The 25,903-nt window shown below is 38.5% G+C and overlaps 1 protein-coding gene across 2 annotated transcripts in view; it reads left to right on the forward strand.

The window, feature by feature from the left end:
• Nucleotides 1-25,903, forward strand: part of ZBTB20 (zinc finger and BTB domain containing 20) — a 444,236-nt gene that overhangs the window by 117,947 nt on the left and 300,386 nt on the right. For both annotated transcript variants that reach the window (XM_082279327.1, XM_082279328.1), the window contains one exon: nucleotides 14,942-15,017. The gene's annotated coding sequence lies outside the window, so the exon portion shown is untranslated. The remainder of the gene's footprint in view (nucleotides 1-14,941; nucleotides 15,018-25,903) is intronic.

A 25,903-nucleotide genomic window follows, 5' to 3' on the forward strand; every position in this document is an offset into this window, starting at 1 on the left:
GAGCACAGGAGAAAATGAAAACAGAGGGACCTGAGCCACCAACTTCATGCTCAGATAAAATACCAAACTTGTGTTCTAGGTGGGGATATTCAGATGCTTTTTTTTTTTTCATTTGGCCTGAGGATTAAATTGATGTTATCCTGCCCGTGCAGGATGTAGTATATTATTTTTTTCTTCACTCTTTTACCAGTGCTACCCAAATTATTATTATGGAGCTTAATTATGGGAAACCAAAATCACAGTAAGAGGCTGTGTCACGACTACATGTGTGATGAGCCTGTTGAGATTCGTAGCACAGCAAGATGCTTTTCAGAAACACTGCTTCCCAGAAAAAGGTGCTGGAGGGAGTTAATCCACAGGTGGTCATGTTCTGACTCAGAAAAGGCCAAAAGAAACTGTTGAGATCATGAAGGGTGTTCTCCAGAGTGGCTGGAGTACATTGTTCTGTCTGTGCTTACTTTTCAGAACCTGTGCACCACTTCCATGCGTGAAGATTGCATGGAAGGCCACCAATTTTTTCTGTAATGAAGTGCTTAAGCTCTGCAGTATTGGGTGTATACAGGAGCTATGGGATTATGTACCAGAATTTTGGCCTCAGTAATGAAATAAACAGAGAGGAAAACTGTCTGCAGATACTTGAATCATGAGGGATGACCGCACAATACTCTTCCAGAGTGTAAGTGGAAAAGGCAGAAGCCCTGAAAAGGACCAGTTCTTTCTTTTTAATTTCCAGGTCTTTAAGCGGCTTGAAGCACATGGTGTAGGTTTGAGTAAGGTGTAAATGTGTTGTGGGGTTGGGGGTTGCTACATTACAATACTTGGAGTCACATGATTGGGAAGGAAAAGAGATATGGAAGTGGAAAGTGAAGTTTGGTGTACACAGTAGTCAGCATTCACACATTGCTGTCACACTGTGTGACCTGAGGTACTGTAGTTATTTCCTATGTAGGTATCAGTTGCCATTTTACTGACAGCTTCTGGAAAAGTGATGGTATTGGCTAATGGAGCAATCATACTGCTTGTCAGAGAAGAAAAATTATTTTTAGACTTGTCTTTTATAACAACACCCTGAAACGGTTGATGATGCCTAAAAGAGGCAACACAGAAGTCAAACTGTTATTTCACATGGCCTGTTTTTCAAACAGAAATAAGCAAAAATCTCATGAAATGTGGAAAGGACACTACAGATTCACTCCCAGTCTGCTGTTTTAGACCCCCACCCCAAATGTGGTAGCTTCCAGGGCTGCATTTCAATCCTGGGGCACCTCCTCTCTTGCAGACCGTGTTGTGTTGTACACCATCCCTTCTCTTACAGGGGCTGCATCATTCCTCCTCCACTGCTCAGCAGCAATTACTCTTTGATGCAGAAGCTGGAGCCTAGGTTTTTGTGGCCATCTGTGATGTTTCTAAGAGAATCTCTCCTCTATGCTGCCTTTTCCTTGGGAAGAATTATTTGCTGATTGAGCCCATGTCCAGCCCATTGCTAACAAACTCATTAATGCTTTCAGATTATGGTGGATCCTTCTCCCACCTCAAGCAATTGAAGGATGTACTAATGAATGACTGTTTAGCAACTTCAGATTTCTAAACAGCCATTCAGTCTTGAAGTCTTTTATTTAACCTTTCACATGTGATGGTTGCATCTGAATGTGCCTTGCATCTATTGACACAGTTACGTATTGCTGAAGCCAGAAGCAGACTGGTTTGAAGTTGTAGGAAAAGAAATAATGTAGAAATTAACTTTTCCCCTTACTTTGGAATCAGAAGGATGTTCTGGATGTCTTAGGACATTAGTAGGTAAAGTTACTAGGTAGCCAAAGTATTAGGAAATTCCTCTAATAACATACTTTTTATGCATAATGATGTTTCTTGGTGATACATAATCTTTGTTCCACCTCAAGAAGTTAATGAGGAGACTACTTCTCATAGGGTTCATTTTTATCAGGACTGCTGAAGGTCATAGTAGGAGAGAAGAATACAGTTCCAGTAATTTTCAAGAAACAATTAGTTCAGTGAGCACTGGAATTTAGACTTCCTTCAGATTAGTGTTATGGTTGATTGACTTCATGAGGAAGAAGATGTGACCTCTCACTGAAGTATTTCCTGGGTTCTGAGGTGTTTATAAATCCAGTTCTGTGGTACTTAAGGCATGAACTTCTACAGTTGGTTCTGTCTGGGAGAAATGAATAGTTTTGCTCTCTACCCCTGCTTATTTATCCAATTTTTTTAATTTTATGAAGTTTTTTATGAAGGGAATCAGCCTTTTTATTCAGGGTGATAACCTTCTAGCAAATCTGGTTGAAATTGGTAAATTAAGAGTATTAGTGGGAGGATGTATCCAGGCAGTGGAATTCTAGCCTTAAGGAAACCAAGAGAAAAAGCTGGTGTCCAGAGGCAGGATATCTTTAGTTATTCCAGGCTCAGCCAATGATTTGCTCTATGACCTTTGGCAAACCACTTGTCTCTTTATGCAGTAAGAAAATACTGATTGATTGAATCGATCTCTGCGTGGGATGAGGGTAATTTTCAGATTCCTGACTGAGGATCTCAGGGTTCTTTATTGCCAAATACGGAGAAGGTAGAAGGTAGTGGTAAACAGGCTGTCAATATTTTCTGAAGATACGCTGTCATTTGTCTTGATAATGATTCATACTGAAAGATTTAGGCAGGTTCTGCTGTTTGAATAATGCAGGTGAAAATGTTTTTCTGATTCAAGGACAGTTTGGGTATGGACTGTGCAGCTTGAAGAAATGAGACCTAAGATCATTTGTGAATTTGAAAGGTTTACCTGAACATTACCTTCCCATTAATAAAATATTCTGAAAATTAGGAAAGATTTGTTTAACTCTTCCTGTACTATGTGTGACTTACTGAAATTTGCTGTAAGAAAAACGGATTACATAAGTTTACTTGCTTGAGTTTGTTTTTTTTTTCAGTCATACGCTGGCAAATTTGTGAAAAGTAAGGCATGAAGGTTTTTTCATTCCTGTTACCTGTCTGTAATGTATGCTGGAGCCAGTCCCTCCCTTCTTTTCTTATTTGATCATGGGATGCAACATGTGAGCCATGCAGTGAGAAGCTGGGTGTTGGCACCAGTTACAGCAAACAAGTATTTGGAAGACTGCTAAATCAAGCCAGCTTAAAGCTTGAAAGAAAACCTTTACTAGACTGGCATTTATTAAAAATACATATAGCAAATAGTTCTTAATCATTATTAGCTATTACCACTGCACATTCAAACAGTTGGTTCTTAACAATCCCATATTTTTCCAAGCATTGCTTAAGAATTTGCATCAAGAAACTTAACAAACAGTATTTTGACCAGCTGGAAGAATAAAAATCACTGTGTTTCTTAATACCTTCAAGTTTAATATTAGATATAATCATCCAATGTTCTGCACCCAACAGACCAGAAGTTGTCCACAATACCTTCCAATAAAGTAGCATTGTAGCATTCAAACTGCATTGGGAATGCATAAGAGAAAAGAAAAATAAGGATTTCTCAAAAAACAAAGTAGTAAAGGAAACTATGACAGCATTATACTTGTAACCTGAACTGTGTGAATTTTAAGTTTTCTTTTATAAGCCATATCTGATAAAATGAAAACATGAAATTTGCATGAAACATGACAAAAGTTGGGATTGCTACAAATCATGTCCCTCAGAGATGCCTACAAGGTTATGAAAAGAGCACCTGCATTTCTTTTATATATGTGTATATATATGTCTATGTGTGTATAAACAAAAACTTCCAAAGCAAAAGTGCAGAAGTTTCTTTTCAATCTCCTTTTTCCCCTATCCCAACTTTACTTAGTCCTTTCAGACTCTTTTTTACAGAAAACAAAAGAAGGCACAGATTTCAATCTTTTGGGTTGCAAACTGTCTTTAAAGATCCCTTCCACTTTAATGTTTCTGGCTTCTGGCTTTCAAACAATTGCCATTTTACCTAAAAGGGCAACATGTTTACAGATTGTATGTGAAATCACTTTCAAGAGTAATGTGTTTCCTGAACATTTCTATTTTTAGCACGGTGATAGCTCAAAGCTAAGAACCCTTCCTAAGAGGAGCTGTACTTGTAGGAACTTAAAGATAGGGTTCTTTATTTTTTCCTCATACAGACACATCTTATTGTGAGAGACATCCTAGGAAATAAGAGACAATCCTCCTCTTATTCATAGATGTGAGGCTTTTCTCCCCTCCAGGTTAGCCTGTGTAGTTTTCTATTCAGGAACTAACTGGGGTTGCTTCCAGTGCAAAGTTAAATCTTTAATGTGCTTTTAGCTGGTTTTGCCGGGGGTTTGTTGTTTTTAAATTGTGGGGCATGCGGTGGTGCTGGTGAAGTTGTTTTTAGATGAAGTTTAGGAACTGGAAGATAGGTGAGCCAGAGCAACGTGGTTAATGAGTTTTCTGCAGGCCATCAGCAAGAGTCTCACCAGTGGTATGTGGACTGTCATCCTGCTTTCAGAGAAATTGTGGTAATGCATGACTCTTCAGAAGTCCTACAGATAGTGGTCTGGAATATTTCATTAGGATTTTAAGAACAATAAGGAGATGCAGATTTAATAGGCTAATATGTTTAAGTGGCCTTGGTACCATCTTATTTAACACAGTGGAATTTTTCTGCAGCCTGCAGAGCTAGGAAATAATTCTGTACACATTCACTGTGTAGTACTTCCTCCTTTTGGACTTAATGTGCCTTAGAACTAAGAAAAAAAAAACTTTTCTCCTGTAATTCACATTCAAGATACATTTATTTGTTTCTGTGAGCATCAGGGCCCTACTGTACTGGTTATTTTTTCTTAATGCAGACCTCCAGTCAATGAGGACAGAAAGGAGATCACTGACTACATAAAACCCTAGGCTGGTTTCAGTTATAGCTCAGGAAATGGAAAGTTTCTTTCTTGCCCAAGTATGAGGTTCAGTCAGTCAGAAAATATAAAGATATTAATGTCATAGGGCATTGTTAAAGAGTAAAAACTTCAGCTAGAAAAGAGAAATGCATGAGGGAGAGTTTTGTGTCAGATGGCTACAGCAGAAGATCTGGCAGCTGGACTTCAGAGTTCTGCTCGAGCATCTCCAGATCTGCTGGGGGAATAATGTAGCCGTTGTTGGCATCACTGTATCTCTTAATGGAAAAGAAAGCTTGTTTCTAAAGAATTTTGAGATCCAAGGAGGAAAGGCTGAATTTGCTTGGAAATTTTAGCCCTGTTACTATACCAACTGATTAAAGGGACAGTTCACTGCATGTAATTGAAACCAAACCTCCATTCAGTTGACGTTAAATAATACGGTATTTTATGTAATAGTCTCTATTAGTATGCACAGATGTATAATGAGAATTTATAGGTACACGTGACTCCTAGAATATTGTTCTTTCTATTGTAAACTGTTGCCCTAAATTTTGGCTTCTTACCGTATTTCATTCTTTTGCTTGCATACATTAGAATAAGTGGCCAACAATCCTTAAAAAGGTAGCACAGAGTGGAATAGCAGTTGGTGTTTTGTACCTGGCAGGCTTTGTGTATTTCCCAAGTGCCTTTACTGTGGAAGGTACAAGTTCAAATTTTGTTCCTTATGCAGTGTTTGGGGGGGGCGGGGAGGGAAGGGGGAGCAGCAGAGCTTGAGATGGTGCTGGCCTGCATTAATTCAGAAAGAGTTCTTCAGCACGTGCAGAGAAACGAAGCAGTTCCTCCATGATAGACCCACTTCCTTCTAATAGTTATTTGTAGAGAAAATGCTTGAAGAGTGCTGAGTTCTTTCTGTGGGAGGTGCAGAGGAGGGAAGAAGAAGAGTTTTAGCTCTTCCATACTAATTACAGGTGGGTTCATCTTTGGTAAATGTGGTAAATGAAGATGTGTCTCAGTTATGACAACAGAAGTCTTGAAGGATCTATCCTTTTAATTCTTTCAAGGTATATTGAAGAAATAAAAAATTTAGTTGTATAATATGTAAATGATCCTTTTTTATTTATGAATATTATTTTCACTGTCTCAGCAATTGGGCCTGAAATATTTTTCTGGGCTTCATTGCAACATAAAGGCATTAGATCAAGAATGTTCCAAAATTCAGATTGGCTGGTATTTGCTTATATCACCATGACTGAATGTTACCAGTTTTAAAATGCTTTTTTTGTTGTTCAGGGAATTTTAAAACAGCTTTGATTTCAAACATGAAACTTGGCAAGTGACTGGTCCATAATGTGTTCTAATCACTTCTGGTATTTTGGAAAAGACTTGAAAAAGATTGAAGTTGTTATTTTATTAGAAATTTAGTTACCACTTGCAAATCTGAACGCTCATCTTCTTTACCTGGAATGTAATTAGCATATGGTCTTGTAGTTTTTGCCTGGTGTTAGTGTTAACATGATGGAACTTAATTTTGTGTTTTTCTGTACATGGGGTTTTGTTAGAATTTTTTTTTGCTGTTAAAAATTATATACCAGTTTTAATTTTGTAGTTTGGTTGACCACCAGGAGGATACATTTGATCTCATCTGTTTAAAGATAGATTATGGAACAAGTTGAATACCCAATGTTTTTTTTCTAATCATAACATTCTGTTGTATCTTAGGTGTGTTTTGGTTTTTCGTAGTGCAAGTGGAGCCAGAGTGAATTTTAGTCTTCAAATTTCGAACAACTCAGTTCTTGCAGAAGCCCCATGAACTTGAACTCATACCATGTATTCTTCATCTTAAGTATTTGAAGCAAAGATAAATATTACATAGATTTAAGTGTGTGCACTCCATAGTTCAAGGTCCCTGGAATAAATATAATTTGTATTGGACCAGGCCGACAGGATGCTGAGGTCTCTGAATCCAGTCCTGCAATGTATTTAGATACAGTTTGTCTTCAGAAAATGGTAGCCATGCTTTTTAAAAATCCATTTTAAACTTATCTAGTCATTATGTTGTTGCTTTATTACCTAGATTTTGCAGGATGTGGCTGACAGTATAAAAATGTTTTTCTTGTTTTTACTAATATTGAAAGTAAATGGAAGATCATTTTCTCTTTTTTTCTTCCAAATATTATTTCCTGTCCTGACACAGTGATCAGTTCAAATCATTGCTGATATATTCTCTTTTTTTTTCTTTTTTCTGCATTGTTTCTGGGGAAAAATATTACAATAGAGCTTTGCCAAATCACAGTGCAGGAACTGAACTTCCTTGAACTTTTATACAGTTCCAGCTGGGTTTGAATTTCTCTTCTTGTAGGATAATGTCTAATTAAACAAGAATTACATATATGGGCTTTATTGGGAGATATTTGAGAGCCTGCATCACTGTTACATTAAAAGTTTAAGCAGCAGATTTGCAGTACAGTCCAAAGGTCTCAAAGTCCTCTGGTTTTAAATTTGCTAAGATTTCTGAGATGAATGAAATTGGAGGGGGTTGGTAGCATTGTCCCTGTAATATTGAATCTCAATAGCCTGTACAATAAGATATTGTTCAGTATCCTCCTTGGGCCTTGAGCTTAATATGGCAGTTACATAAACTGAAATAATGTGAAACTTCTGGGCATGGTTCGTGCATGACATTGTGCAAGATGGAGCTGGTTTTGGGCTCCAGGTTAATGGCCTTCTGGCAAAAGCATTAATAATGTGCTGAAGTAAAAGACTGCATTGATTCATGCTTCTGCACATGGTGGAATAAAATCTGTCTATGTGTAATCTGGAGGAGTCCTGATACCACTTTGATGCACCTGCTTATATGAAGTCCAAACTTAGCCTGTAGTCCTGACTTTGCTTTTTATTAATTTTATGTACTTTTAGAAGGTCGCATGCCCCTTTTTACATGTCAGAATCCCAAGTTTCTCCCAAGGTCCTTGGTAGGCTGCAGAGATAAGGCATCTGCTTAGGGTAGCATAACAGTGATGGACCTACTGTCCATCTAAAGTCTATCGGTGCTGCAGAAGCCACACTTGCCCTTGCTGCTCTGGAGACCTGAGGTGCATATTTCCACCTCTCATTTTTTCCACTTCTCTGACATCAGAACCACTAATTCATGCCTCTCTGCTAATACCACTTCCCTCACTGTCTCTGTCCTGAGAGAAGTGTCACAGCTTCATCCTATTCCCTTGTCTGTCTGCAGCAAGAAGGGAAAATGGAAGCTTTGCAGTGTGAGCAAGGCAGATTCTTGCAGTGAAGATGGAGGAAAGAAGGTGCTGGTTAGGGAGAGGAGATGGGTTTAGGCTGCTGTGTGAGGGTAGAAGAAATACTGGAGATCTTGGGAGGAGATCAAAGGTCCCAAAACCACAGATGATGGATTTCATAGGTGATGGAGATGAGTTACCAGGTATAGTCTCCTGATGGCACATGTCAAGACAACGACCATGAGCAGTAAGTCAAGAGGAAGCGTGAAAACTTTCCCAAATTTCTCACAGTTGAAAACACATAGCTTTCACTCACTTATTCACTTTTCCTTTCTCAAGACAGAAGACATTAAAAATTATTTTGGCCTTATTCTTGGAGTGGCACAAGTAAGCAGAGGCTGTGGTGCTGGGGGTGTGTTCGCCATGCAAGGAAAGAGAAAGAGGCAGGATGTAGTGAACTTCACATCTTGCTGATATTGATGAGTTTATCCTGGAAATGTTCAACTGCTATGTTTAATTGCTCAACACTTAGGGATATGTAGATTTCCAAACAAATGTTTATCACTTTGATCTTCTCTGCCATATGTCCCATGAGATTTATGTGCATTACCCCAGGATTTTTCATTTCACCTAAGTACATTGCTTTTCATCCAGGATCTTGCCCTTTCACAGGAAAGGGTCAGGCTGAATTTCTTTGGGACAGATCTGTGAAGGAAGTGGAGAGGTAATAGCCATTAAACTTTGAGTGTATGCAGTGTCTCTGTGGGGATAGCTCAATGTCATCTCCTGTACCAGAAATCAGCAACAAAATGGCTTTAGCTGTTCAGGGCAGTTGAAATTCAGAAACTACAACTAAAAGAGTACCCTGTTTCTGAAGAAGAATTTAAGGATGTCATATGTGATTACTCTAAACTTTAAACTTTTCATCATTAGTACTAGTATTCTAAGAAAATAGGCCAGATGATCAGCCCTTACCACAGTGACTGAAATATATTATTTTATTTTGCTTTGCAAGGGAGCTAGTTTCACAACTAGACCGTACCAGTGCATAATAACATGATGAAGTCAAGCAAACACAGTGAAAACCTTCTATTTCTGAGTTTGAAAACAAAAGTCTGTATTGCTTTTTGATAATGTTTTTTACATTTTAAGATATATTAAATACCACACTCTTTTGGCTCATGCACATCTCCATTATTTGGATCTTAACAATTTTGATACCTTTCACATTTGATAAATTTCTTTTTTCTGAATCATCAGTTTTGGATGCTGTCAATATTTACATTCTTTTTCTCATCCTTAATGAATCTATGTAGTGATAATAATCCTAGCACCTATTGCTCTGCATCAGAGTAGATTCTTCTTTCTGTTCTTTTCTAACATTGATTAATAACTCATTGCTTCCTATCTGTCAGACAGTTTTTATCCACCTTATTGTAATAGTATTCAGACCATAATTCTGTAGTGCCTCTATGAGCTTCCTGTGTGGTAGTGTGTCAAAGGCCTTGCTAAAATCCAAACAAATTATATCCACCACATTTCCTTTATCCGCCCAGTTTGTCACCGCACTGAAATACCCATCACAATGAAACATTTATTGATGTAAGTTTCTCTGTTAAACCAGAATAAATGTGAAGGTTCTGCTGTGATTATGTGATAGAGCCTGCTTCTTAACAGGTATTATCTTTTTATGCACTAAAGATAATATGAGCCATGAGAGATGATACCATTCAGCAGGAGCAGTGAGGCTGTGAAGATCAAAGCATTATGAACCTTGAAAAGAAGTGGGAGAAGCTTATATGCTACAATAGCTTGTAAAGGGCATAAGTAAAGTCTTCAAGCTGTATTCCAAGAGATGCTCAGTGAATATCAGCTTCAGAGCTGCTTCACAAAAAAACTGTATCTTTAGAGAAAGAATTGTTTGGGCAAGGCCTCGTGAAAGCTGCATGCTGTCACTGTTCCTATTCCTTGGGAACATAAACAGGATCTAGGGACAGCTTGTGCAAGAAAACAGTTGGAATAAGGAATATCATGGTTTTCAGCAGCCAACTTGATTACCATCATCGCCCCTGCGTAGGAGGAAAGCTTCAAGAGGTATTTAGAAGGATGCTGGGTCCCACCTGATTATAACAGAACTACCCATTTAACTCCTAAACATTACGAGTCCAGGTCATATCTTAAGTGCAGTTATAGAGACCAACTCTTCCGTGGGTTGGTAAGTTCAGCTTCTCATGTGCTTTCACAGCTGGGCTTCTCAAGTGCTTGTTGCTTATTCTGTTAGCAGTAGGAATAAATTAGGGGAGTGGACTGTGCTGTTAAGGGATCCAACACATTTAACAAGTATGAGGGTCCTTGTGGTGAAATTGATCCAGTGCCTGTTTCCAAGTGACCACTGGAATGGATTATACATTGCAGCTTTTATACAGTTGATTGTCTCTAACTTTCTGAAACTGAGATTTCAAGGAGTTTTAGTCTTCGCCCAAAGGCAGGTTTTATCATACCTGAACAAAAATAGTTCAAATACTACTGGGGGATTGTGGGGTGTGTGTGAAATGCAGCCAAAAATACACCTTTTTCCTGATTAAAATGCTTTTCTAGCTGAAAGAGCCATGGTTTATAAATTAAAATTTGTAATGGATATAGTCTTCACTGGGAAAGTAAACTCAAAGGATGCATGCCGTAAGGAAGACAAAATCTCTGTCGGCACTCATCTTTGCAGCGAACCAATAACAGATGGAGATTTGCCATTTTGACAAAGAAACCTTTGATGTCCTGTTGTCCATTCCTGTGGTGGGAGGATCCCTTGATCCCAGCACAATGCTATAGGTTTTCCTCTGCTCCAATTCTGCTAAATTACAAAACCCCCCACGTTTCTCCCATCAGCAGCCCTGTGACTCTGGTTTGAGCCACAGTCCTACGGCTTATTCCTAGTGTTAGGAAAAAGCCTGGGCCAACTCTGCTAGCCAATACAAATGGCTATGAGTATGAAGGCAGAACTGGAAATAACCAAAATTCCTGCATGTTTTGAAAGTGTAGTAAGAGCTCCAATTCAAACTTTTTGGGAAGATTTTTCAAGCACTGGCATTACCTTTTTTATTTCTTTTTTATTCTGTCACTCAGGACAAGAGACAGGTGACAAAAATAAAGCTGTATAGAGAGCTAATACCAACTAAAGTGCATTCACCTTCAAAAAGCAGTAATGTAATGTTATATCTGTATTAATAAGATTTGTTCTTTTGAGTTGCTGATGAACCTGAACAGAGCACTGTGCTAGTGTGTCTATACTGGTTCCAATTTCAAAGTTTGTGTATTTGTTGTTAGATGAGGAGCCTGTACAATTGACTTTTCTTTTTCATGTCTGTGACACAATTACTCCATGGCTTTGCTTATGTTTTCAAACCTAAAATGCCAGAAAATAGTCTGGGCCATATCATGTAATTATTTAGATTCCAAAGTTGGAATGAGGTCTCTTGGCTGGCCCATGAGTATTTTTGAATATTCTCCTGAAGGTAATGGGCTTGGTTTTCAATTTGTGTGTGTCCATTTGTCATCCAGTGCCCTCCCCTTCCCTCGTTCCCTGGTTGTTGTTGACGAGTTCCTTTATATTATCAATGAGGTTTTTTTTCTTGAATAAGGACATCAGTATTTTACCTTCTTTGAGTATTTACTTTTGGCAGTGGCTTCATTGTTGATTTCCAGTTCAAGAAGTGAACTTGAAAAAGATCAATTGACGGATGTTATAACTTCTGTATGTAGAAATTTCTAAAGATATTGATTAGTGTTGTGCCGTATTCTCTTCCAGTCTTCCTTCTCCTCGTAACTGCTCAGTTATATATGACTCTAACTGACTTGCTCCAGCTGGCTTAAGGTACTCAAGGAAAATCAAAGCCATACAGACACAGAACTTCTTTATTGCTAAGAGTTTGCAGAAGGCTGACATCTTCTGAAATGTTTCCAAATAACAAATTGCACTGTTTTTTCTTCTCTTTGATTTTTAGATTGAATGAATGTGATTCTTGTCAAAGTGGGGAGCAAGACCATAAACATGAGTGAGGCAAAGCAGCGTCAGGGGCCTATGCAAGTCATGGAACATTGCTAATGAACTTTGGTCATTGTAGAGTTGGTAGCTTTCCTCTCTCAGTTTTCAGACTCTGCATAAGCTTTATGGCAAGAAGGAATTGGCAGAAAGCAAAGTGAAACCTGTTTTAAAGCCTTAACTAAGAGGTACCACTTGCTCTGTTGTTAACACTTTACTCATGTGTCTCGTTCATGAGCTGCCATACTCCTAATTTTTGCAATTCCAGCTCTTGTGCTTCTCTCAAGCAGACATTCATTGACTGTTCTTGAGCCATGTCTCTTGCTTTCCACAAGGAGATTAGGCCACTCCTTTCAGTCAACAATCATGACCTCCTGCCCCACAAGTGTTAAACATTCTCACCTGTGCACAGGAAGGCAGGCTCTTACAGAGTGCTGTTTCTGAGGCTCCCTTTCTTTTAATGGGAGGATCATAGTGTGTGCTAATTATGCCTGCCTTGACGAGAAGGGCCACCCTCTCTGCAGGCACAATGCCCTCATGCTAACTTACAGAGTAATGCCAAATGTAAAGCCATCCTTTCCCTTTCCAGTCAGAGGAAAAGAGGGCAAAGCATGAAAGACTTCTGTTTAAAACTACTAGGAAGGTACACGGAAGAGCAGTTGTCAGGGTTGTGCCCAGCATGGGAAGAAGGTGCTATGCTGTTGTGCTTTGACAGGAGAGGGCCATGTGTTTCCTCATTCTCTACAAGAAAATGGGCATTTTGGACAACATTCACAGTGGTGAAGTCCATGCACCAATTTATTCCTATTTAGGTCATCAGAATAGGGCTTCAGTGGTGTGTTCTCTATGCTGGCTCCCTACACAGGGAGGGATACATTTCACCCTCAGTGAATGCTCTTTGTCTTCTCAGTTGAGGTCAGTTTTTCACTGCATTCATTAGAAGAAATAGCTTTGGATTTTAAATACTGCTGCCCCTCTCCCTCCCTGCCAGCAAGCCAGCATTACAGTCCTGAAGATGTTAGAAAAGGGGTAAATTTGGAAGGGGAAGGAAGTGAAAGAAATGTAAGTTCAGAAGCTGTAGCTGTTATCACTTATGTGGCAGTTGTGCTGTTGCCTGCTTCTGATGGACTTAACAATTTTTTGCCTGGATTTCTTCACTGTTTGTCTACCTTATTAGATGTCAGTCAAGAGGAAGAAGGAAAGCTGTTTGATGTAAGGTTGTCTAAAGGAACAGAACACCTGTCTCAGATGGTTCCTTCAGGAAAAATTTCATCCAAGCCTATAAAGGTTATCTTGTGGCAGCATCATCCTAGTGCCTCTATCAGGGGCCTCTTGTTCATTCAAATGCTCAAGAATTGTTTCTAATTCTTCCTGTGCTGTCCCCTTCTGTGCTCTCTGCTTTCCCTTCTGCTCTTCAATACCTTTGATCTTGAGTGGAAAACTTAAGCCTACAAATAAGTTTGTGAGCTCTTTTTTATTTTTTTTGTGGTATTGGTGAGTGTATGAACATGTTTGTGTGACAGTCTGATACAGTGTGTTTTATTTTAAACATCTGTGAGGATGGATTGAGAAGCCTCATATAACACTGACATTTGAGGAATTGGATTTTTACTTACGGGAGAACAAAGTAAAATTACACCTAGGAATTGCTCCCAGCCTGTGGTACATTCAAAATCAGTGTTAGATTTGCATCTGGGATTTATTTAACCATCTCTGTGAGTGTGTTGCTGGTGAGGAGAATAGCTTTGACTTTGAATGGGGTAAATTAGGCAAGTTCTGCTGTCACCTTTTAAAAATAAAATTTAATGAAGTTTTGATTTGTTCCTTTAATGAGTCATTGGAACATTGTATGTGTCTATGTATATTGCTGTATGGTTTGTTATTATGAGGCCAAATCCTGACAACTTATTGCAAAATTGTTTTAATTTATTATTAATATTTTTTTGTTTTTCTCATTTCTCCTGGTTTTGGAGCCTTTATAATTAGATATAATTAAAACCACAGGTTTTAAACTCCAGCCTAACATTTAAACTCATATTTATGGCACAACCCCTGGAGTTTTATTGTCATTCCAACTATTTCAACTGCATTTTGAAAAAAAAACATTTTTTTGCATCTGTTCAAATGCTGTGTCTACAGCTACCACTTCTCAATCATCTGTTTTACACAGTAATGTGACATTTATTTTACATGATAAGAAACCGTGCAGTTTTATAGATGAGCTATTTCATATCCCTTAACAAAAGGTTGCAAGGGACCTTTTGAGTTGTACACTTTAAAAACAGCTTTCCTCTTTTTGAACTTGTCTTTCTCTGCTCCTCCATGCAACAGTCTGAAAGTGCTGCATGCTGTAGAACGAATTTTTTTAAAATGTTGTTGGCTGGCATTATGTAAAACCATATTTTCCCTTTTGGTGCGTATGTTCTGGTCCTAGCAATGTCCTTGTTTTGCTGAAATGAACATTTTTATCCTCACAGTCTTTGGTATGTGATGGTGTTTTTCTGTCTTTTTTAATTGTGATTTTTTTTTAATTAGTATAAGGTTGATTGTTAAAATTAAGTGGCAGAAGGCTTCTTTCCAAATTATTCAGAGATCCTTTGCTGAAGAAATATATTTTGCTACTCTCAATTGCCTTTTTGCCTTTTTCTTTCATAGCAAACTACTCTAGGAAGAGCTTCTTTTAACAAAAAAAAAAAAAAAGGCTACGCTTGACTGATAATGCATTGCTTTGGATGGTGAAACATTATGAAAGTTTAATTTTTAATTAAATCTGAAATACCAATTATAACTGAAAGAGATTTTAACCTGTTTCTTTTCAGACTGCCTGAAGTTACATTGTAGATGCTGAAATCACTGCACCTTAAAAACAAAAAGATTAAGCCACACTGCATTCCTGTAAGTAAAAGCTTTTCCGGTACCTTTTGTCCGTATTTTTCCTCTATATGCATCCAACGTGTTAGCGCAGTAGCTGGTCTTGGATAAAGGTCAGAGTCCCCTTGAATGGGATTTAGAAGTTCAAAGGATGTTTTATTTAAAAATTAAAAAGGAACTTACATCTTGCAGATCTTTAATTTCAGACCACTGAATAGGTCATTCTTTCCTGCTTTGTTTTGAATATTAGGAGGAATACTGTGCATCTCTGTTTGTTGACTTACAGTTCCTGTCGCTTTGTCAGCGAGGATTTCTGCACGTTGGTGCAGAGATAACAGAAGGTAGCAGAAGATTCCTTATAGCAGAAAACATAGTTTATTCTCTTCTCGTGATGTCGTAACAAATTCTTCTCCTTCGTACGAGAAAAAAACAAACAACTTTCTGATGACATCACGGGGGACTTCAGCTGCTCTAGGGTGTAGATGAAGGCAGAAATGCCTAATTCATCTCTGCTGTGACACGACAAAACAGTCAAAATAACAGCTACATCTCTCAGCAAGAAAGGAGTATTTTTCTAAGAGCATAGTTATTCCATAAAGGCAAGTCAGATTGCACATCACTCTGATCTACCCATATTTAGAATCTGTTTATTGAATGTATTTGGGTTAATAATTAAGATTTGGAACTTCAGTGACTGAACAACAGGCATGCAAAAGAGGATTGGAAAAGATAGCATATTTAGATACTTTCAGTCTAAGGAAATAATATATGACAAAATCCAGAAGCTTGTAGAAAGGGGAAAAAAGATCAATTTCAGTTGAACAGTACAAAGCTGTGGAATATTACAAAGCAAAGTCAGTTTGTTTTCTTGTTTAAGATCAAAATGTGCAGTCTGTAATGAAACCCAGAGCCTGCTTCTAAAGTGGTACTTTTGTACTCCAGTTTTAAAATACTTTAACTATTATAGGGGATTTATCATGCCTTTACACCCCCCACCCCTTATTTTTTATATATTTTAATGTTTTATTGTAAACTAGCTGGAGGGTACAGTTACACTGTGGGCAGCTAATGCCTGCCCCTGCAGCACACAGCGCCAAGCATGACTCAGACAGGCAGATTGTGCCATTCTGGCTCTACTCCACTGTGTTTTTACATTACTGGCAAGGGCCATGCCATTGTGTTGTTTAAATATTGTGTATTAACTGCAGGCTGTGGCCAGTGAATGGTATTTAACATTTTCTGCTCTTCATTGCTGAATGTGAGCAGCTTCCTTGGCCATCAGAGGTTAACCTTGCAATTACACTAGTGAGCCGAGTTGAAAACACTCGTGGATTTGCTGGGTCCAGCAGCAATTTAAAGGGAGGTGTTCAGGGAAAAATGGGGAAACTCTTCTGAATCTGTGAGTACCAAATTTCATGCTTGTCTTGCAATTTAGTGTGAACAACCGGGAAAATTTTTGTTGGAAAGCAGGAGTAATTCTCTTTCCAAAATGCAGCAGCAGCAGCGTAAGAATGAATTGAGGCAAGTTCTTTGAATCCTTAGGATCCAGATGGTCACTAAGTCCTCCATGGACAGCCCAAGAAAAAATAAGAGTAGCAATTGGTGCTGGCTGGGATGAGCTTTTTTTAGTTACATGAGATTGTAGACTTTGAAGGGGAAATAAATGCACAAGTTTAAAACTCATGTATAGGAAATATTTTTTGTTTTCTTTTTTTATCAAAAGTGTCAAGTGCATCCACACAGAGATGTTGAGCAGATTTATCAAGGTCCAAGTAAATCAGTGATCAAACTGGAAATGGAGTGTGGGATCATGACTCCTAAGACTCTCCTGCCTAGGTCTTTCCATTCCATAAAGTAAAGGTCCATATTTTTAATCCTTGAGTTTCTTGTGCTAATAGCTTAAAAAATCCACAAACAAACAAAAGAAGCTGCAACAAAACAACACCCACAAAACCCCCCCACTTTTAAACTTTTAGCTGCTTTTAAGTTCTGTAGGCTTGGCATAGTCTGTCTCTGGAATACAGGAGAACAAGGTGAGGAAAGTTTTACATAATCACACGTATCCTGTAAAATGAGGATGTGGTTCTTGCTATACCTCGTGTCGATGTAGCTAGTTACTTGGCACAATAAAAATGGTGGCACTTTTTATAGAGGAAGGTATGCTTTAAGGATTTCCTTTGTTTCCTGTATGTTTGCTGTAATCAGGTGTTTCTAATTGTAAGATCCTAAATAAGGTGAACTTGGCACAAGGTCTTTTCTGTATTAACCCAAAAACAGCAAAGAAAAAAGGCAAGCCATATCCTGATAGTTTTGTATTTTATTTCTTCAATGAAAGTGTGGAAATCTGCTTTAATGTTAGGATGTCCCTAAAGTGACTGATTAATATAAGATGAGCCAAATTTTTGGCTAATATAAAATACTTGACTTGGTACATGGCATTAGAAGAAAATACAGGTACATAACACCTGAACATCTGTCAGACAGTTGCATGAAAAACTCCACTTTCTAAATGTGGTACAGATATTCTCCTAATGCAAAAGGCCTGTGGTGTGGATTCTTGCTATGTTGGGTTCTCTCAACTAAAGTCATGTGGGTTGATAGGCAAGCAGATCTATTGAGGTCAATGGGACTACTCAAACACTTAGCTTTAAGGATGTGGTTTAGTGCTTTGCTGTTTGCAGCTAACCCCAAATAGGAATTAAGTCAAGCACGAGGAGGTACCTCTGCTCATACTCAGTGTCTGCCGGGTTTTGGAATGAGACAGTGACAGCATATTGTGGGTGGAAGAAAAAGATGTGCTTTCAAAGCAATAGTTTTAGTTATGTTGCTATGTGCTGAGGGCAATAAGGAGTATATGACATATTATTTTTGTTAAAAAAGAGGTTGGTTTGTCAAGGTCAGCCTTACGCAGCCTGATCTGATCAGTGACCAAGGGATCCGGTGTTCTAATCTTTATGGATACTGGTGCAGTGAGTGGCACTGGACAAGTCATTTAACCTCGCTGGGCCTTGTTCAGCAGATCACTCTTTAGATCTGGTTCGAGCTGATATGGCTCTGGGAACATTACTGAATTTGTGTTTGCAAAGCTCTTAGGGGATAAATAGTAACCATTGTTATTATTAATAAGTATATTGTGTAGACAAATCACGAGGGATGGCGATACAGCCACTCTTGGGGGTGATCTTTCACAACTTGCTTGTGCCTTTGTTTAATCCCATCACTCAAAGGTATCAAGGCCAACTCCAGTTTACAGAAGTAATTCTTATGTCAGTCTCCCCACTTTTGAGTATTTTATTGTTCGTGTTCTCTCTCTGTTTCTTTGCTCCTTTCCTCCATGCTGAGTTAACCTTGCATACCAAACTTTATTCCCTTTTTTTTTTTTTTTTACATTATACAGCAGAGGCATTTGTGTAACCTCCAAATTACAGAGAGCAAATTCATTTTGTCTAGTGATTGTTTGCTGATGATGTATGAAACAGACAGAAGACAGTTTGAATTTTCATAAGTTCAATTGAGCTTGCAGGCATAAGGAAAAGAACAGGCAGAACCCAAGCCAATGTGACACAGTAAGCTGGCATCCCAGAGTGCAGGCTGCATGTGTAGCGTCAGGATGTCAGGGCTGGGAAGGGCTTCGTCCATCACAGCACTGCTTTTAGATGAAGGAAGAGTTTTGAAGTAACAAACAGGCTGCACTACCATGTTCTTTACAGTGCAGGAATCCTCATGATTCTTGATGGATTTGGGACCTGTCCTCTCCTCCTATAACTTGCTGTTTTAGCTAGAATTTCAGGTCTAAGATGGGCTTTGAGTCCATTCCCAGTTCCTGTTCCTCTAACAAAATATAGACTCTCATGAGTTTAAGCCTTTTTTTTCCCTGTTGATGCAGATATTGGCTTGTAGAAGCTGTGCTGTAAATGTGAAATGAGTATGGAAGTGTTCTTGCTTTGAACAAAGATCATTGTCTTGGGGCTGACTATCCCTGAGGAATGGTGTTAGCACTAACAAAGAGAATTAATTTTGCCTTTTCCCCTTCCTTTACCAAGGCATTAATCCAGAAACTCATGGGGATAAATTCTGCCCTGATTTCTACCTGTGGAACCCCAGTGGAAATGTGGAGAGGTCAAAAACGTTTGTCAAGGCAGAAATTGTCCTAGAGTTAAAATTGTGAGAAAGCAGAAACTGGTTGATTGTTATCTGGTCCAGGGGCAAGAGGATATGTAGGAGCCCTACCTGGCATTATATGCTTCTGAAATTGTTGCTTTTGTTGCATGTTAGGGAGAATATACTAAAAAAAAAAAAAAAACTAGTGAGTGAGAAGTTATAATCAAGAGCACAGTGATTAATTGTTCTTCATGTCCGCTGGGAGAAAGACCTAAAGAAATCAGTTCAATGAGCAGCGAAAATTACCAAGTTAGGTATTAGGAGCCATGTTCTGACTGGATTGGTTGTAAAGTGCTGGAACACACAACCTGTAGGTACTATGGAAGCAGGGGAGGTTTCTTTTTTAAGGAATGGCTTGGAAAACCACCTCTAAGGTTATACTAGAACTTCCCATAAGACAGAAGACCAAACTGGATGGGTTCTGTTGCTCCCAGGCATTTATCTGCTTCAGTGTACTGTTTGGGAATATTGATATGTGGCAAATACATGCCTGATTAATAAAGCCTAATGTTCCCAAAAGATCTCCAGGGTTCTCATTTTTCCATCTTCTCATAACCGAAAGCACGCTGTGTCTTCCAAAGATTTCATTGGGCTGCCAGCATTTTGCTTTGACCCTTCTTTTTTTAGAGAAGGACAGAGGAGGGAGTTGTATAGACATGGAAAGACAGATTTTCAGTCGTGGTGAGTCTGCAGGGGTTTCTTTCCAGTCAGTGCACAAATACTGATTTGCTTCAGTTACTGGTTTTTAAAATTTGGATTAATGGAGACACTCCAAGTGTTGCCTGATACAAGCTCCTCTGACAAAGAACATGGAGACAGTTGAAAGTTGCAAATAGGATTGATGATCAGAGCAAATATGTAATGAGGCTGGAGTAAAGCCTGCTACGAAAAGGTAAATGTCTCAGGAGATTAAGAGCTTTGTAATTGTCTCTCTTTTCTTATGATTGCCTCTGTTTTCTGAATTTTCATGCAAACGTCCTAGAAAGATGTTTTCACTTAATGAAACTTCAAATCTCAAAATGCAGTTGGCCAAGAACTAAGAAAATTTTCTTAGTTCTCAGGTTGGTTTTAATCAGTCTCATTCACAACTTAGCACAGAAAAGGAGTTGGGAATTATCTTTGATTAAGGCTCTCATGAGGGTTTTTTTTTTTTTTTGTTTTCTTACAAATGTTTAAGGGTTTTTTTCGGAGGTGGAGGGGTTGTGTGGGGCTTTGTATGTTGTAGGTCTGGATGTTAAGGGCATCAGCTGTAGTGTACAAATGGGTAGAATCATGACTTTTTTCATAGATGGCAGCTCTTGTTTTTGCAGAATAGTGGCCACAATAGATGAGGATAGGAAAATGGCTCTCTGGTGTGTGGTTATTTTAGTATATAAAGGAGTATGGGCTGTGATTCACTCATGTTAAAAAGGCATGGGAATATAAGCATTGATTCTCTGCACAGCACTGCTGTAGCGAGTTGTAGTAAAACACTTCAGCATTTCAGCACCTGAAGATGTTATGGGGGAAAGCGGAAAATCTTTCACTCCATTTATCAAAGCATTTGCTAGTCTACTTCAAGATAAAATAAAGATTAAATATTATTGAGCAAGGAAGGTTATCTTAGACCAGAGATGTCATTAGATTATTGAAGGAAAAAAGGCAACACAGACCTGGCCTTTTCCAAAGTATTCCTGTTCTGTTCTATCTGAAATGAAATTGTTTAGCTAAACCAGTGTATAATGGGAGGGACTCCAGAGAAAGGCATTGTGGTTACTCTATATTTACATCAGTGTCCCTGAGGACACTCTCGCTGAATCATTTCAAACTCCGGAGTCTGATGTAGGACAGCCTGATGAATGGGAGTTACCCAAATTTTCTGGTCTGTTTTCTTCGCTAGTGTAAGTTGTCCAGCTCTGAATTTTACTATAGAGGATCTTGTTTTTACTGCCCTCTTTCCTGCCATTGCCCCTGCAATATCTAGATGATAGATTAGGAAAAGATTTTAGTCTGCTGTGCCAAAATTGGTCTGTTGTTTTCAACAGTTTCCACTGGCGTGAAAGAGATCAGAATATTTGTTTTATTTGTTTATTTTTATATAATAACCAAAAAGTATTTGACTTCACAAAATGTTTTGGTGTCAGCAATAATTGAAGGCATCTCTGAGTCAAAACCTGCATAAACAATTTTCTGAACCTGTTGCATTCTTTGGCAGATTTTCTTTTTCTTCATATTTCCTTAGAAAATGTTTGTATTTCCTCATGCAATGTTCTTATTGAAATTTTGAATAATTAAAATCTTTTGTAGAATGGAAGAATGTTTTCTCATTTCTTCCAAGATTTGCAGCAAGTAATCAAGAATACTGTGGCTCATACCAGCAAAACTTTTTCAAGAAATAAGGTATATATTTCTCAACAGCAATGATAGCAGCTGTGCACCAGCTCACTGCATGTCCTCTCTGAATACAAACCAGAATAGGTCATGATCATGCAGCCCCAGGTCATTTAGGCGGGATATAGTGGCACAGTTCCTATGTATATAGTTTGTAAGATCAGACCATCAGTGGAAAAATCTGAGTCAGAGACAGATGAATTCTCATCTCTTCCCAGTTCCTTTTCCCATTCATTAGGGTTTCAAGTGAGGAGGGTAATCTGTTTTGTCATGTCTGTTGCCCTGTTTTAATACACGACTAACCTGCTTATGTCTGAGTGGCTGTCACTTCCCCAGAACAAGTGATACTGGGTTCCTGAAGCAAACAGCTATAAAATGATCATCCTTTGGGGCGAATTTAGTGCTTTACTGACAGCTTTAGTCCAGATGCTGTTAGCAACCAGAGGGAAATTCCAGTGGTCAGGGCATCACAAAAGCCTGAGGAATGCAGAGAGAGGATGCTGAGGGACCCAGAAACCAGGTGACCAAGAAGGTATAGAATTAAATTAGTCTATCAACTCGACTGGAAATATAGCATGATTAGAAGTGAAAAATCCCTGAGTCAATAGGCAAGGTTGCTATAGGTAGTGATGCTCATGGATGTACATGAATGTGAAAGTTTTGATTCCTCGTAATTGTTTCAATCCTGCAGGAAGGAAAGGATTATTCTTCTTACTTTTGTCAGGGCTTCAGTGCTATTTAATGTCTTGGTTCCTCTTCCCATGGGACATCACTCCAGAAAGGATCCCATTTGCAGTTTCTTCCTGTGTCACAAATTGGCGTATTGCTACTTCTCAGCTTCTTTGTGTGTGTGTGTGTGTGGCTTAGAAAATACTGCCCTTTTACAGCTACAGCTGCCCTTCCTCTGATTGTGCTTGCCATTCAAGAACACATTTATCATGGCAAACTCTTGTTCACTTCAGCAGTCTTTGTTACTCTGTGGTGTTCTTGTGCCTGCGTGCTGGGCTCTACAATGGCACTGAAGAGAACATTCAGATATTAGTACAGCCCTAGATGTCTAGCAAATATTTAGTTTCTTCAGGATACCAGTCATGGTCACCTCGAGTGTTTTCCTGCCCTGTCCAGGGAACTGTCCTTTGGCAAGAGTTCAGGAGAGTTCTTAGTGTAGAAAGGTAAATCACAACTAATAGTTATGATTGTAATCTATAACAAATATAAAATCCTTTAAGAGATATGTTTTTGGACTGGTATTGAACCAAAACTTTGCATTCAGATAGTCCCTGAACTTCTGTGATGCTCAAAGCATCATTCTTTTCTCATATGTAAATCTCAGACTATTGCAAAGAAAAGGAAATAGGTGGTGAGAGAACACTTTGCTGCCAGGTCCAAAGCTGGCTGCAGTAACATTTTAGGTGCATGACTCCAAGTGGGATTCAAACCCTAGAGTTAGGGTCTTTATCCAGTATTGGGATGTGTTAAGGGCAAAGGGAAGCATCTTGTTGGATGGCATTCAGCCTAGAGGCAACTGGAGGGAAGCTCTAGATACTAAAGACTTCGTGATTCTCCCATGGACAGGATTTCTTACCAGCAATATATTTTTCCTTACTGCAATCCATTCATGTCCTAGAGAATTCCAAATGTGCTAGGTACATTTTCTTTTTATGAAATTATCAGCTGTTAAAATACCATTTTCTATCCCCCTATAGAATTTGCCTTTCATCAACATGAGATAGGCAGAGATTTCCCATGCCTTAGAATGGTGGAAAACAATTCTGATGTTCCTGCATTGTCAGACTGTCAGTGGCACAGTTTTCTATGTGATTATCTTCACTATTACTTAATTACATTTAAAAGCATTGATTTTCTAAAAATCTCTTACACTGTCTCTGTCATAATGTTTAGAATGTATCTATACCATATAGTAGATATTCTTTAAGCTCCTTATGCTTTTATTTTTTGTGAAAGAAATATACTGTATAGCAAAATAGAATTTCTTTATTTAATACAGAACTAATTCTCAAAGCTGTGTTGTGATTAATCATGGTTGCACTGGTGGAAGTTTAGAAAGGGTAGTAGGCTTTTCTTTCTGCTTTTTCTTTGTTGGCATTGTAGGAAGCCTGAATATCCATGTTTTGAAGCACTAAGTCTCACTTTTACTGCTGCCAGTACTTCATCCCACTGTCTGAATGGGATAGGACTTTCTCTGTACCTCCTCCCTGCTGCTTCCTAGAGCTGGCAACTCAGGGCTGTGGAACCAGGTGAAATTCAGGGCTGCAGATAAGCGGTGTGACAAAGTCAGTGTTCTTTGTAGTGCCCAGGGAGGTTATGCAAACATAATTATCACCTGTGGTCCCTGCCAGATCGCTGCACACCATTTCTGGATGAAGTGCAGCCATTTTCTGATCACTTCTTTTACAGATAAACAGGGAAATCCTGGTCCAAATAAAGTCCCTGGGATTCTTCCACATTCCTTCCAGTGGAGACAGGAATCATTGCAAATATATGTGCTTGAGGTGGACCTTCACATGGGTTGGGTTATGGTATGTCTGATGCATTTATGTATTAATCTTTTCCCCCTTCTCCAAAAGTCCCACCCCAGGTGAGGGGCAGAAACCAACTGTTCTGGCTGATGTTCTGCTGGAAGTCCAGGACTTTCTTGAACTGATGTAGAGGAAGAAGTTTTACCTTTTGGTAAAAAAAAAAAAAAAAAGTGGGAAAATAAATACATCATGCGTTCTTTAGAGAGCCTTTCTTTTTTCTTAAAAAAACTAGATTTATCCTGTTTTAATACCAAAGTGACTTAAAATTTTTCGCATGCATGTTTGTGCCCAGTAGTGGCTAAATGAAGGTCTATTTTGGATTTTTTTCCTATTTTCAGGTGGCTTGGAATTCTTTGGTGAAAGGTTACAAGACTATATTGGTTAGAAATCATTCCCTTCTCCCATTTTATCTAGCCCAGTTTTAATACTAACTTACAAAACAAGTGTTCATTTTGTGGCATTGATGAGGAACTGGCAAATTTCATATGCAGTTCAGACAGACCAGTTGTTTGCTGGACTGGGGCTGGGCTCTTTCTTGCCCTGAATCCAGATGTAAAAGTCCCAGTCTCTGACTCAGTTTGGTCTTTTTATTCCTCTGCATCACTGATATGCAAATGGAAACTCCTGTGCTGATCTTTCTCTGTGTTGAGAGCTTTCAAAACCCAGTCTGCATTTGTCCTGCATTTCTTTAAATATAGAAAGAAATAATGGAGCCTGTTCTGCACATTTGAAATCTCAGTCTTCTCACTTAAAGCTAGGTCAAATATTCTGTGTATTTGCAAGTGTAGCACAAATTCATGTGGCTAAATGGATAGCAATGGGAGTGGTACTGTTGCCTTTTAAATAGGAACTTCATTTACTTCAGTGGGATTTTCACCAGTTTCAGTGCTTGGAAGGTCAGTTTTTGTTTTCCTTCACCACTTTGCTAATATAGAGCCATTGCTGTAATTCCTCCCCAGTTCATTCTTAATGGCCATGTCATTAGGACTTTTAGGTTATAGTAAGACATTGATGCTGTGGAGGGCAAGAAATAGTAAGAAGCTAAAGAAGAAATCCTAGTGCAAATAGTACCAAACAGAAATTATAGAAACAGGCATCACGTGTAATGGCATATAGTGGCTGCTTAGTGTACCAGTCCAAATTAAAATGTGCTCTCTTCTGCCCAGTACATCTAGACCAGGAGAGATGAAAAGAAATTGTGTCCCCTCTTCTCCCTGCTTTCCCCAGTTCATAACCACAATCCCAATTATCGTCTCAAAGTGAAGTTTTTATGGGAAAACAGTAACATATCACCACAATAACTTCTGAACATAGCCCATGCCTCAGGACGTGGTGTAGCACGGAAGGTCTTATTTCACCTCTAGGTCTTGTACAAATAGAAATGCCTTGAACAATGAGCCAGCAAAATGTGAAATTAAACAGGGGCAAATGTACATTTATTTTATGTATAGTCACATTAATCAGACATATCATTTTTCTGTGGAAATGACTGTTTCAACAGAAGCAAAATTATAGCAATTAAAAATGTAAGGAGGAAAAATAATAGTATTGATTTTGTTTTGTGTGGCTTTGTTATTTTTTCTTAATTTCATGTTATGTAAGTAGAAATGCATGTCTTATTGCACGTCAATCTGTTTGTTAGACTGCAAGAGGCATTTAGATTTCAGAAAGGTGAAGGTTCAGTACTAAGCTAATGCTTAGTGACTTTTCATTGCACAAAACACTGCTAGTTTTTCTACAGCAATGTGCAATAAAGCAAATACAGAATAGGAAAAAATGAAAGGGCTTACTTGGAAATTTTAATACACAGAACTTTCACAACAAATTTATTTTTGGCTT

The sequence above is a fragment of the Coloeus monedula genome (genome assembly GCF_965178545.1).
Source record: "Coloeus monedula genome assembly, chromosome: 3".
NCBI lineage: Eukaryota > Metazoa > Chordata > Aves > Passeriformes > Corvidae > Coloeus > Coloeus monedula.